The following is a 15,044-nucleotide window of genomic DNA, read 5'->3' as shown; positions in this document are numbered from 1 at the left end:
TTTTTTTTTTCCCCCTTCTTAAATACATTATCCCAGAGGCACTACCACCATCACTGATGGGCTTGGCCTTGGCCAGGGGTGGGTCCATATTGGATCCAACTGTCATTAGCTCTATTAGGCATAGGGGAAGCTTCTAGCAGCTTCTCACAGAAGCCATCTCTGTAGCCCCCCCCAACCAAAACCTTACCATGCAAACCCAATACAGGAGAACAAGCTCAGGAGATTTCCTGGAATGCTGGATATAGCTCTCCAGGAACAACCTCCTGTAGCTATCCAGTCAAAGGAAATGAAATGTAGGAATTTTTGCAGGAGATCACTCAGTAGATGAGCACAGGCCTTTGTGGGAGACTGTGTTTTGTACCAATCATGAGAGTTTTCAGTTTAAATGTCTCATTCTGGTATATGTGACATCCATGACTTTTCATCAGCTACAGTCTGACCTTGCGGTGCCATCACAGGATGATACGTGTCTGTCTTATAATGGAGGTGAATTCAGAAATGTAGCCAACCTACATGTGACTCACAGGAAGGAGTGTATTATTTAGTTTGCCTTTATTATTTGTAGTCACTGGGATCCATTAAAGCTGTGAAGCTGCACTAATGTTTGCAAAACTGGAGCTGTATTCTTTTAACTCATACTGCACCTGGAAACACAACACAACATTGCATAATAGACACCTGAGGGTGTTGTCAGGGGGGGAAAAGGTAACGTTGTGAAGTGATTTCAAAAGGAATCAGAAGAAGTGTTCAGTCATACAGCTAATATTTGGCAAGGGAAAAGTGACATATCTATAGACAACACAAAAGATGTTTTCAGAGGATAGTGAAAGGAGGAGGACATAAGGCGGCTGTGCCAGATGGCAGAACCAACAAATGAGAAAATAAACCGTACTGCTCACAGTAATTTTACACGGCAATGCTTAGTCTGGTGGGCTATATTCTCAGCTGGTGTAGGGTGGAATAACTCCATTAAAGTCAATGAAGCGAGCACGTCCAGCTGAGGACATGGAAAAAGATGTTTCTTTATTAAACCTTTTTGTATAAGCCGCACTTTGGTGCTTTCCACGCTTTTTGTTTTCCCCTTGTAACACACTAAGGGCCAAATTTGGCTTACAAGGTTATCAAGCAGCTTATAATGCCCAACCCTATCAGCATCATTGCTGCCACTTTCAGAACCAACACATGGAGAAGCGCTGCAATGCGCAGCAAACAACACTCTGTGGACCGAAGCAAGATGCCCATGTTTAGCAATAGTAACAAATGGTACACACACAGGAACAGAGTACAGCGTCAAAAACAACCATCTGAGCTTCCCTGGTCTCACCAGCATACAGCCCAGGACTGGCAGGACCAGAGGTGCTTGGGCAGTCAGCACTCCTAGAGACACGTTACGCTTCATCTCCTTTGCGTACCAGCTGCTTCTGCTCCTCCGTTGTTTCCAGAGTAGGCAGGGACAAGCAATTGCAAATCTGCGCACATACTGGCCAATCTGTTGTCCCATTCTATCCCTAGATCTGCCCTGACTATGTTTAAAGCAGTGGTGAAGTCAGACACAGGGCACTCTGTGCATTCAAAGCCTGTGAGCAATTTTAAAGGAAGAGCAAAGCCTTTGACAAGAGGGAACTAAAAATTGTATTCTATAGCATGTAGAATACAAGCTTGTGATGAAGCAACCAAGTCATATCCAACAGATGACTTGCAGAACACCACCAGTGCTGAGCACAAAGGCATTTGTAGAGAACCAGAGGGCTCCTGTGAGGTTTTGCAGGTTTCACTTTGACGTGGTTTAGGCCCAGCCAGCAGCTGAGCACCACGCGGCCGCTCACTCACTCCTTCCCCAGCGGGACGGGGAGGAGAACGGAAAAAAAACAACGGCAAAGCCTCGAGGGTTGGGATAAGGGCAGGTTACTGGGACAGCAAGGGAGAGGGAAACAATCAACAACAGTGCTGATAACAGATAGTAACAATGGGTGATAACAGAGAACGATTTACCGAACCAACAACCCACCGACCAGACACTCAGCCCGTCCTGGAACCGCGCCGAAACTGCGCCACCCCTCCCCTGCTCGACTGGCCCCCTTTTATGGTGAGCATGATGTCACATGGTATGGAATAGCCCCCGGCCAGCTTGGATCACCTGTCCTGGCTCCTTGTGAAATTAACTCTATCCTTGCCAGAACCAGGACACATATTTTCCTTTGGCAGCATGAATGCAAGAGAAGGATACACGACCTAATTTGGTTTTCTCTCCAACTCATTTTTGTGAACTTCTTCAAGTCAGAATCCTCCATAGGCAAAGTTTTGTCGCAATGACTAGCCACATCAGACCCCCAGGTAAATGGATAGAGAGTCTTGTAGTGGCTTGGAAAGTTCATAGAATCATAAAATGGTTTGGGTTGGAAGGGACCTTAAAGATCATCTAGTTCCAGCCCCCTGCCATAGGCAGGAACACCTTCCACTAGAACAGGTTGCTCAAAGCTCCATCCAACCTGGCCTTGAACACTTCCAGGGATGGGGCATCCACAACCTCTCTGGGCAACCTGTTTGAGTGTCTCACCACCTTCATAGTAAAGAATCTTTTCCTAATAGCTAATCTAAATCTACCCTCCTTCAGCTTAGAGGCCATTACCCCTTGTCCTGTCACTACATTCCCTTGCAAACAGTCCCTCTCCAGCTTTCCTGTAGGCCTCCTTTCAGGTACTGGAAGGCTGCTATAAGGTCTCCCCAGAGCCTTCTCTCCTCCAGGCTTAACAACCTCAACTGTCTCAGCCTGTCCTCATAGGAGAGATGCTCCAGCCCTCTTCGTGGCCCTCCTCTGGACTCACTCCAACAGCTCAATGTCTTTCTTGTACAGGGAACCCCAGAGCTGAATGCAGTACTCCAGGTGGGGTTTCACAAAAGTGGAGAAGAGGGGGAGGATCACCTCCCTCAGCCTGCTGGACACTCTTCTTTTGCTGCGACCAGGATAAGCTTGGCTTTCTGGCCTGCCAGTGCACATTGCTAGGTCAAGTTCATTGTTCTCAAAGTGAGTCAGATGATTGCAAATGACATTTCTTGAGTTTTTCCTCTCTATTTATTATCCATCATCAAATGCCCTTTAGCCTTGTGGACAACATCAAATAAACATGACCCTGTTGTATTATGGGTTAAGAGGAAGAGCCTAGAAGAAAAGTAGAGCTTGACGTAAGTACAGCACCAACCAGCTCATGTATTCATCAACTAATCTCAGGCAAGCCTCATGAGATGTTTATCAAGTTAAATGCTCAGTAATTTTTCTCTTTTTTCCCCATTTTTTCCCTGTTGTCTTTGGATGTATTACCTATTCAGAATAGTCATTAATTCTTGTCTCAGTAAATAGGACTACTTTGGAACCACATGCTGGCTCTTCTGGGTGACTTTTACTGAACAGTTCCATTCCAGAGCACCACAGTTCAGTAGCAAAGCATTATAAATTGAAGCTTCCTGAGTCCATTATGCAACTCCTCTCTAGATACAAGGTGTTCTAATTTCTGAACAATGTGGACAGTTGCTGAATTTTTTGGCATGGTGAGAATCTCTCCCAGGTCCTCCTCACTATGGTTATAACCATAAGAGCACAAATATTAAGGACCTGTTAATTTTCCAATGTTTTCCTGCACCCCATCAGAACTCACCAGAGCATCTGTTTTCCAGTTAAATGTCACTTGCTGCTGTCTGTAGGGCACTAATGAGTTATTTTTCTGGCTTGGCAGTGAAGAGAGACACAGGGATAACCTATAAAGCCAGTTTAGGTATTTTTTCAGTGCTCTTTAGTGCAACATTGATGTATATCCTGTATGTCCTCTCCAGGTTGGCTATACCAGTTCGTGTTCATGCTGGAATGGCTAAAGCAGTACAACTTTCATGTACAAGCCATTATTTAACCACTGAGAGAAGACAGGAGAGCCTCTGCTGGCAAATTGTAGCCTGAGCCTCCAGCCAATCTGCCTGTGGCTGTTGCACCAGCAGTGACCTCAAGAGCAGGATAGAAGGCAAGTGGGTTTCAAGAGACCTGTCTTCCACACTGGAAGTCCATTTTCAGAGCCTGTAGAAAAGAATAGGGTTGAGCAGGCTGCTCAGCTCTCCTTGCTCACTCCAGAGATACCTGGGGACTTCATCAATACTTGAAAGTTTGAACACAAACTCAAGTTCTCATGGTTCAGGTGGGCAAGGAGGCCTTTTTTGTGATGTACTCTCTTTTGTCTACATGTGGATTCATTCATGTGGTACAGGCCGGAATTCTAAATCTTAGAAGAATAATAGGATAAATCCTGGGACTAAGGAAGAAATGGTTGGCATCCTCCACTTAACCTTATCTAATGTAGTTAGTTAGGCTCTGTTTATAGTCAGTGGTCAATGACAGGTATCTTCCAAAAGCCATTCAGCCCACGAAGCTTACACTCCATTTTTAGGATGTGATAATTGCCCCCAGTGGTGGCCAGTCTCCACTCACTATAGAGACAGACTCTGTTCCAATGTTAGCTTAGATGCTTGATATCTAGAAGACTAAATTTGGGTAATATGAATGCCCTCTTACATTACAAGATTTTGTTAGTATAGTACTCTAGGCATGATCACCACAGACTACACTGGCTTGGCCACTGTAACCCCTCATTTGGCATTGCAACCTCCATTTCTTGGGCACTGCTTTTCACCGCTGACACTGTAAGAAGCTAAAGGTTGGCCATTCTGGATCACAGCAGTCAAAACCTGTCTTTCCTTTCTTCCCTTCAAATACCAAGACTGTCAAACTTTACTTCTGAGATAACATTTAAACTGTAAAATAGCTTCCATTTCTTATTTGTATGTACATTTCTTTGCCTCTGCTCAAGCTGCCTGAATGTCAGGTTTTGGCAACCAAGATGAAAAAGAACCGTGTAGGACTGGGATTGGAAGAGGCTGGTGCCTCACAGAAGAAGTCAGGAGTGTCCTGGGGACAAGTCAAGCTCCTTGAAGGTAATGAAGAGATTTGATGAACCAGGGTCACTGATTCTGCTGGAACATGGTAAGGCAAGGCTAGGTGTTACCAGCACTTGGAGCCCGATTTGCAACATATATTTAGTTGCAAGACACCCAAGCTTCATTTGCCATTGAGAGGGACCCTGCATAGTGGGGAGGACTCTGAACAGATGATTTTCATCCATCTTAAAGACTATATCAGCCTATATTATTTGTGGGTTTGATTTTTATGGGCTCATTTTCAGAGACAGCTCTCACCTCCAGCCCCAGTGACTCTAACTACACTTCGGGGGATTTACTTCCTGTGAATTCTTAACATAAATTGCCCTATTGATTACCCAAGGGGGAAATATTACTGCTGTATGTCAGCGCTGCGGGATTGGACTCTTGAGGGTTAAGATTCTCCTGGCTATGATCAGCTTCCCTGTTTGGTCAGCCTCCAACAAATTGAAGACAAGCAGAGCATCAGCGTACAATACACAATTACATTTCTGACACATCGCATCTTGCTGTGCCATCTCTTCTTAAATCAGAACCTGTTTTCACTCATAATTTAATAGACCATGATATAAAGCCTTGAATAGAAAGCATTTCTTTTAAGTTTGGCTAAAAATAGCTTTCCTTCCACAGGGAGCTCATGGCTTTTTATGTTATCTTATGGTCAGTTGGCTTCCCCTTCGCACATACATGTGTTTTATGAAGTGGATTCATACAAATGAGATCTCTAAATTATTCATTTACTTTTTGTTTTATTTTAATTGTTTCCTATTGTAAGAGTTCTCAGAAAAGGTGTTGGCTGTTATGCAAATGCACATTTTGCAGACGGAGCACCTATTCTTGTACATACTCAAACATAGTCAAGTATATACTGTTATACTTTTCATTTGAAAAGCAGTAGCTTTAACGGCTGCTGAGGAAGAGTTTAGTTTGCATACTTCTGTCACCTCTGGGTTTTGTTATTCTCTGTGCCTGTAAATTTGCAAAATAAGTTGTGTAAATTTGCAAAACAGTTTGTATAAATTTTTGTTGATCGGATGTAACATAAGGCCCTGTTCTAAGTAAAAACTGGGCCTTGTTCCTACTGAGTCAAGTACCTGGAGCGAGGTTGTGGGAAAAGCTCTATTTTATATTTTTCTAGCTCTCTAAGGCAAGACAGAGTAGCTTCAAGACTATGCCATGTTATCTTCTGCTTTCCAAGGTTTTCTGGTAACTCTGGGAAATGGACTTCTGCTGGGAATGCTCTGTACAGCTCCTGGTCAGCTGGCTGGCCACTTCAGGCTCCACTTATGTCTTAAATCTCTTTACCCCCACTGCTGGTGAGATTGCCAGGTATGATAACAGTGTTTTCAGACACTTATTGCAGGACAACTTTGTGTTAATGAAAAAAGGAAAGGAAAACTGGATTCTGCATTTTGGTGCTATGGAGTTGTCGTTAATTACCCTTGTGCAAGTTTTAAGAAGTTGAGCGAAATTGTCTTTTTTGATCCACCATTAACAAAAATCTTCTGCACAATTCAGTCCTAATTATTCAGACTAGTGGCATAATATGTATAGGTGCAGTTTACTATTTCTTTTCATTTTCTTTTGCGCATTTCTAGCAACAGCAACACCAGGCATAAGTAATCCGTAAATCACATTGCATGGTAGCTTGGTAACTTTTCTTTATACTGTATAGGTTGGGTCAGAATGAGGTAGTCAAAAATATTTATTATTTGTGGTAACTTTGGTTCATTTTCCAAAGATTGTGGGAAATAAAGTTGTCCTTTATAAAATACATGTTAACAGGAAGAGCACACTAAGCTGCAGATAGTTTACAATTATTCCAATCTGGAACATGAGTTAGGATGGTCTTACCTCTTGGCAACTTCACCCATAGTTAGAAATGTGCTTGAGTGCCTTTTTGTATACAGTACAATCACGTTTCTTGTCCCAGCATGGAGTGTCCATTTTTATGCTTACACATTACAGTAGAAAACCTGGGCATTCTGGTAGGCAAGTGTTCATGATAAAGTACAGGTGGTATTTTAAAGAGAGCTGTATTTCTGGGCCAGGGGTTCTCTGCCATATCTGTCAAAATCCAAATCGCTAAATGATGGTGAGAAGGGAATTCACATTCCCAAAGTTCAATCAAATCAGAAAGCCCTGCTCATACTGCCTCATTAGCCTGGCATTGGTTTGCGGGACCATGTGCCACCATGGCCCATGTTTGTTCAGCAGAGCAGTGACTGATTACCGGCAATGATGCGACTGATTACTCTGAAGGCTTGAAGAGACTTGCAAGGGGATCAATACTGGAGAACAGAAAATGCTCTTGGCACAAATGACCTCATTAGAATAGATTTATTTATGGAAAGAAGACAAATTTGAAGGTGTCATTTATATTCCAAGGAAAACCTCTTTGTGATAGGTTGCTTCAAGAGAACAACACATTTAACATATTTATTCTGTTAAGAATATTCAGGACCAATGCATTAAATGTGGTGGTGAAAATGAATAAGGAGATTTGGAAAGAAAAAAAAAAAGACAAGTAAGAGCCAAGGTTAGACTGCATGTATGTTAAAAGCTGTGTCTGTTGTCTCAAAAAGCTGTAACAATGGTTAAAGGGATTCTGAGTTTGTTTGCAGGAGATTAAAATTTCAACGGAGTTCCAGAAGTCTGAAATATGAGAGTGACATTAGGACAATTTGATTACACCTCAGCAGGTCAACGTCACTTTTCACAAAGCATTTGTTACAATGCCCAGAAATCTGCTGAACAACCAGATTCAAGTATTTCCTCCCACTACTAGCCCACTAAGACTGGAAAAAAAGAGAAGAAAATCAAAATACAGTGTCCTGTGCAGTTTAGCAGGGTAGCCAAAAAGACATCTGGCAAGTGGCAGAATTTCAGCCATGGATTCCTTTGTCACTTAGTCAAAGCGAAAATAATGGGAGGAGATGTCCTGTTGCACTGCCGCACGGTAGCTTGTTTTTGTACTTTGCACTTGAAACAAGAGACCTGATCTTGATCTTCAGGGTAAACCTGATCTCCAAAGAGACCAACACGGAGGGGATAAACACTGAGCACTTAAAAAACCTAAACCCTGCAAGACAATTAAGATCATGTCTAATTTCATAACATTGTGATAGAGCTAGTCTGTCAGCACCACAATTAACAATATGTAAGTGCAAAAACAATAGTCTCTTTTAACTCTGCTAAGCAATCCCTCACCATAGACATAGTCAGAAATATTTCGGGAGGTGAGAGCGTTACAGCTGACTCAACAGCTTGAAGCTCCCTTAGCGCCAGCGGGGACTTCAGAAGGTGCTGAAGTACTGGGTCCATTGAACTGCTGTCAAGATTAAGAGCATGGGTCTCCTTTTAAAGACGACCCTATTGAAACTTAACAGAAGAGCTGCATTTCATAGAAACGTCCCACCTAACATTAAGAAAACGGTATAGAGTATCATGACTGAGAACCATGAATGTCAGCGTTATGACTTTAACTCTGCCCCTTGGTCCACCACAGTGCCAGTCTGGCAGGGCACGTTTTAGGATAAGCAGCTGGCTGAAAGGAAATCCTAGAAAGCCTATAGCTTCTGTTAACAAGTATCTAAAGATATTTCTCTCTATATCTCTCAAGTCCTTCCCAAGCCAGCAGTTGTGTGTCGTTCCCCGCCCTCCCCCCCTGCTTAACGCACTAGTCTTTCTCTTCCGATACCTCTTTCCTGTGGAGTCCGAAGGAGGGGAAATTCTGCTGCTGCTCTGTGAATCCCCTGGGTATTCTGAGAAATACTTTTATCAAATTTACTATCAGGTAAGCATTACGTTTTTCAGGTAATTCCTGGAAGCTATGGAAGGTGACAGTTTAGAGAACAGCCATGCCTCTACTGCCATGAGACTTTTCTTTTTTCCCTGCTCCAACAGGCAGCTGGCATGTGGCACAAGTGTTCTCCTTTCACTGTTGTTAAACTGTGACCAACAATGCTACAACTGTAAATTCATCAGCTTAATCAATATTAACAGTAATTGCAAGAATAATTTCTGGAGGTTAAATAAATGTTTTCACTTCAGATGAAGGCGAGCCCTTCAACTATAAAGTTGATGTCAGTTGATTGTTCATAATTTTGTCATATTTTAATTTTCTGTTATAACTGGGTTATATTTTTTTGAAAAGAAAAATACAAACTAGAAAGTTCCCTTGTTCTTAGCAGTGAGTATTTTACTGTATGGCTTTTGACATTTGAATGTATGTATAGCCTACCTGACCAGTAAGAGCCTTAACTATGCCCAGTTCCTCTTCAACCATTAATAATGTTACGGTTAACCAATACCTGAGCACTGTATCATAAAGCACATGCTGATTTTGACTCTTCATAGATTGCAGATATCTATAATTTGGAAAAAATGGTTTTATGTAGGTGACTATCTCCATTAATTAAGCTATTCAAATCCAATTAGCTTTTTCCAGAGGGTACTTTATCTCATTACAGTCCTCTCAACTTAAACAATAAAACAAATAAGCAAAAACTACAAACCCAATCTCGCTGTTCCCAGTGTCACGATGAGTTCATGTCCTGCTTGCCAGAAAGCGAGCAGTGATGCTAATGCTTCCAGTCAGGCATGCTCTTTGCCTTCATCTAAGCTGGGGTGGGGAGCAACTTTGATGTTCGTTAGAGACACTCATCACTGTCACAAGAGAATGGCAACTCTTCACACTTCTCTGCCTACGGCACAACAGCAATGACCCACCATGGTCCTCATATTCCAGCAGCAATAAGCTTTTGAACGTAACTTGCCTTTGCAGGCAATCACAAGCCTGGCTACTGCGTTTGAAGGAGTGGCCAAAGTTGTGCTCTTGACTCAAACAGCACTGCACATACACTGATAGTGTAGCACATGTGCAAGGATTTCCAGGGCTCAGGCCCAACATAGTTGTTTCTCACACAGGATTTCACCCAGCCATGTGGAAGTCAGATGTTACTACACACCAACTTGTTTTGCCATCTGGACACTGCTGGAAGCATTTTGCTTCTCATAAAACAGACTGAGATCATCTTTCCTCATTAGCTAGGTCATCGAATGGGTAGCCAAGTTATCATGCCATGTTATAACATGCACATTTCAATGCTTAGTCACTTCTCACCAATAGCCTTCACATTACAACAGTAAGGACAGAACTCTAATTTTTAGGTTTCTTTGCGGAAACATGCCCCAAACTCATGTTCAACGCTACTTAGCAGTGTGAACAAGCACCAGGTCATTTACTCAACACTGATACTGATTGGCAACTCTGAGAGACATGCCCAGACATTCCTGCTCATTTCTTGCCACCTTGCAGGACTCTGGCAGATTATTGTAATCCATAGAGGACTCGTAAAACCAGAAAGAGGGAGAAATAAAGGCCAGATATGCTGGGGAACCCATGAGACCAGAGAACAAGCTGTTCTGCCAGTGACTCAGAAGCAACCTCCTCCCTTAGGAGGCATTATAAGTTGGGTTTTTTTGTTAGAGGGCAGGATTTGGATTAATGAGAGACTTGATGGATATAAATAATAATATTGCTATTTGGGAACTTGCATAGTCAAGAAAACTGATCCAAACAATCTGTGAGTGTTCATAAAAATTGTTAGCCCCTGAACTGAAGCAATGTAGGACTTGGCGAGTTAGATCTCTAGCCCTTTTGTCTGTAGCAGGTGCAGGTGGTGGCATGCAGGTGGGACTCAGTAGTTGCCAGGGATGGAGAAACTGAGAATTGTGTTCAAAACTCAACATCACCAACAAGCCTGAGAGAGAGAAAACAAATATGCCAAATTGATTTTAAACAAGAGGATTTCAAAGCACTTGTTAGTGATATCAAAAAAGACAATTTGACACACAACTCCTCTCCTCTGGTCTCTGAGGCAAAGCCTTTGTGTCTGCAGTGTTGTATTTTACCGTATCAGACTCTCCAGTAGTGCAAAATCACATGCCATGACCCTTCCTTTTGTCCTGCCCTTCTTCCACAACTGGTGGATTTTCAACCTATATGGATAAAGAGTGATTCAGAGATCAGATCGGGGTAATCCTGGTTTCTTTCAGTGCACAGACTCAGAAGGAACAGCATTGTAGACCTTGCTTTATCAAATGACCTAGGGGGAAGCTGGGAGTGCTGTAGAGGACATAGCTGGAGGCAGATGAAGGGAAATAGGACACAAATCTGCAGGAATTCAATATCCGTTTGTTCTGCTGCTCATAGAGCAATGCGCTTACCTGAGACAACGCTGGCAGCGAGCTTCAGCACCAGGTTCTGCTTTGTAATGATGGTGAGACCTAACAGCAGAATTTCCCTGTGGCGTTTGAATGGTTATACAGGTTTTGTTTCAGAAACTAGGGGAAGTATGACAAGTATTATTATGATTAATGGGTGTTGTTATACTGCCCGCTTCCTAGATGTGTTGTAGCTAATTTTAGCCCATGCAACCAACTCTTTGTGCAGTCACATGAAAACACATCAGTCTATGAGGAACGTGCACAGCTACAAGCTGGGCACGTGAATTTTAGATGTCTGCAAAAGTGGCTGATTCTCTTTAGGCACCCTCTCCTCTCTTCTGTCCTGTAGGTTGGCCTCAACAGGTGTGGTCATAGATTGGTCTCTAGAGGCCTGTGTCCAAAGTTCTGCCCTTCCAGTTACTAATTTTGCCTGGCTCTGTAGGATAATTTCAAGGTAACCTGAAAGCACTATATCTTGGCCACTAGCTGTTCTTTGTCCCAAGCTAACTAGCTGTGAAAGTACTGCTCAGAAACCCAGAGTCACCCGTTCTCACTGAATGCATGTCCCAATGCTATTGGGATATTAATAATCAGGTTGTAACACCGAGGAAACTGTTGCAAGACAGAGTCTCAGTGTTAATGACATGTCCATGCAGACATACCCAGAATCCAGTACGGACAGCATTTGCAGAAGCTGAATTGGGCAACTCTACAGAGCCCAAGATTACCATCCAGGGAGGAGAGCAGAAATAACAAGCGTCAGACATGCAGTCATTTTGGCTGAGCCCCCGAATCCTTCATTCATTCCAAAGACAACTTTGTAGATGACTAAATGACAGGTTTGCTTTTGAAATGCAGCAATTACTGCTGATTTGAAGGAATGGTACCAAGACTGATAAGCTTGCCAACCGCTATTTAGCTGGCCTCTCAGGGAGATTGTAACACTGGCCTGAGGGAAAACCCGCTTTTTCGATGCTAATGATTAGGCTTAGCTCCTGGGTGATGCTACAAAGGTTGCCTCCTAAGCATGCAACGGTGCTACAGTCACCAACAAACAGGAGTTTCTGGGCAAGCTCTTCAGTGACCCTTGTAGCTGGATCTCACCAGCTGTGGATGAATCAGTGGCCACTGTCACTGTTTGTCACAGTTTGAGAAGGACAAGGCAAGATGACTGAAAACAGGGGGTTTGTTCTGTCTAACACCACAAACCTGCTGCTTTGCTGACATTCCTGCTCCTACACCACGTGTTGCTGTGTGTGTCGGCATGGTTCTCACAGATGCTCAGACTAAAATTGACAGCTACAGCCACCCGATCTGAATGTCCGCATAACCTGGGCCACAGAGTTTAACCCACAACCTTACCTCTGCTAAGCTGATTCCTGTGGGGTGGGAGCATACCAGGACAGTCCTGAATGAATGGTGACTTTCTTCTCCAGCTGGTGCACATTGATGTGAGAAAACAATCAGACACAAGATTTTTCATCCAGTCATCAATTAAGATAAGATACCATACAGGTGATAAACAGTCTGCATGTGTGGTCATTTGTCTAACTTCATATTTTGCATCTTACAGTAGTCTGGCCAGTCAAGGTGGGAGTCATCTCACCTGACATCAGGTGTCTCCATCTGAGCTGGCTTTTATTGTCAGTGAAGAGAAGTAGGTACTTGTAAGGCATGAGTCATCTGCCCTCTTTTAGATGTCTGCATTGGGGTGAGATGACTCAACGCTCTTTCCGATGACTACAAAGGCAGTTCAAACTGCCAGCTCAGATAAAGACATTTATATTGTAATGTTGTCTAAAGTTAGATGAGGTGAGCACTATTCTTAATATCTTGAGGTGTGTCAGTGGCCCAGTCTCACTCTTGATCTGTCATTTCTAAATAAAACAATGCATTTGCCCTGAGAATGATATGTCTAATTCCCACCTACTTAAGTGGGCACTCTCAAACTGGAAATAGCCCAGTTTCAAATAAAGTGTTTAAAATATCTTATGGAAATGCCTCCTGTCCCTGGCTTCTAGCCAGCTTCTATCTTTTGCTGCTGTTTTACAGTCATGTCTTCCTATTATTTTTTAAATTTTACTTCTCCAGCCGCCTTCGACTCCTGATGAGCTGCTGGAAGACCAAACAAAGCATGCGAGGAATGGACACTACAAAGAGAGAAGCTAAGACATAGTGCTAATTCTGCCAGCTGTATGAAATAAAGTGATTACCCAAAGGACTTATTTTTCACTCAAGTCTCTTTTATTTTCAAAAAAACTAGCAGTTACTTATGACAGCAATACAGTCTTATCCAACAGAGTGATCTTAGTGGGAAGTGTCCCTTTAAATTAGATTTTTCTAATCAAATAACTAGTTTCATCAAGCAGCCAAAATCAATGCTTTGTATTAGACATGGACCCAAACCCATTAAGGCCTTATTATTTAAGCATGCACCTCCCTTTAGCTTTTATTTCCCCTCAAGGGTTTTCATAGTAAAGCAGGCTTTTTTTAATTAGCCCTTCTGCCCTGGAGTCTTCTATTTGATTTTCCAGTATCCAGGGAAGTATTTTTTTTTAACTACTCAACCCTTGAATAGAAAATTTTGCCTCTTAGTTCTTCATAACCAGTGATAATAAAGCTTCATGGAAGACATTCTGATAATGCAGAGACAGAAACGCATAAAGGCAAAGCGACATTTCATAGGGGCATTAGCTCTGATATTGGAATCTCATTCATCTAAACTCTTTCCTAAAGGACAAGTCAGCAATTCACAGGGGCACAATTCACACATATACGTGTACATGAAGTGGCATGAAAGGCCCTTTGGTTCAGCAGAGCTGCCTGAGCCCAGTGCCCTTGAGTGTGTGGAGCTTTATGAGTGGTGCTTTTATTTTTCCTTGACTTCATTCGGTTTCATATGGAGAACCGACCACTTGCTTAGCTCTTTCTGTGCGTGTCGTGGGGGACCCAGAAATGATCATACGAGGAGTGCAGTTACTGTACGAGGAGCAATCTGCATGTTCGCTGCCTTCCTGTGTATGCTGAGCAACCTGTGACGGCTCATCAGCCAGCTGCATGCAGTACCACAACCACCCAGGTGTACGCCTCCGTATCACGGATGCTGTGCCTTTGCTACATAATCACGGTGTAGCTCATCAATAGTACAACCAACATACACATAATCAATGCATAGTTAATTAATATGTATATATTCAATGGGCATAAGTATATGCATTGTGAATTCTCTTATCCACTGGAAATATTATATGCACCTATTCAGGACCTGTAATTTTATTAATGAGATAAGGCCATTGGAACATATTGTCCAAGGGACTCCTCAAAGCTAAGTCCACATGCTGGACCCAATTGCTATCAGCGACTGGTGAATCTGCATGGTGAGCACCACCCTGTAAGAGCAGTAGTGAACTCAGAGCTGCGCAGCGGGCCTCATCCCAGCATGCCGTCATCAAGGTAGGTAAGCTCATCCTGTGCTGCAGCAGCCAGGGCTCCCAGCAGCTGAAAGGGTGTAAAATTGCTATCGCCTTCCCTATTATCTCTGTCCTTTACACAATAAACTGGTGAGCCAGCCTCGAGAGCCGGCGCAGACATTACACCTCCATGGTGCAAATCAGCATGGCGCTGAGCTGGGTCAAACAGACACACCCTCAGTAATTTTCCGTTCTGGCAGGTAACTAACTGTCTCCTTTCTTTTATCAAAGGCTTACACTTAGCTTATTTCTGCACTCGGCTGGCAACTGCCCAAGTCTCTGTACCTTGCTGAAAAACTGGGATGTGGAAAATGAGACCAAAAAAGCTAAAGCTTTCAGCAAGAGAGAAGCTCAGGAGCCAGCGTA

The 15,044-nt window shown here is 43.0% G+C and overlaps 1 long non-coding RNA gene across 2 annotated transcripts in view; it reads left to right on the top strand.

Annotated features, from left to right (window-relative positions):
• LOC142600528 (uncharacterized) overlaps positions 1–13,417 on the top strand; it is a 37,177-nt gene extending 23,760 nt beyond the window's left edge. For both annotated transcript variants that reach the window (XR_012834061.1, XR_012834062.1), the window contains exon 4: positions 13,300–13,417. This is a non-coding gene — a long non-coding RNA (uncharacterized LOC142600528). The remainder of the gene's footprint in view (positions 1–13,299) is intronic.
• Positions 13,418–15,044: the final 1,627 nt, after the last annotated feature.

Source organism: Balearica regulorum, chromosome 2 (genome assembly GCF_011004875.1).
Source record: "Balearica regulorum gibbericeps isolate bBalReg1 chromosome 2, bBalReg1.pri, whole genome shotgun sequence".
Classification (NCBI taxonomy): Eukaryota; Metazoa; Chordata; class Aves; order Gruiformes; family Gruidae; genus Balearica; species Balearica regulorum.
The sequence above is the reverse complement of the archived record's forward strand: the minus strand, read 5'-3'. Positions and strand labels throughout refer to the sequence as shown.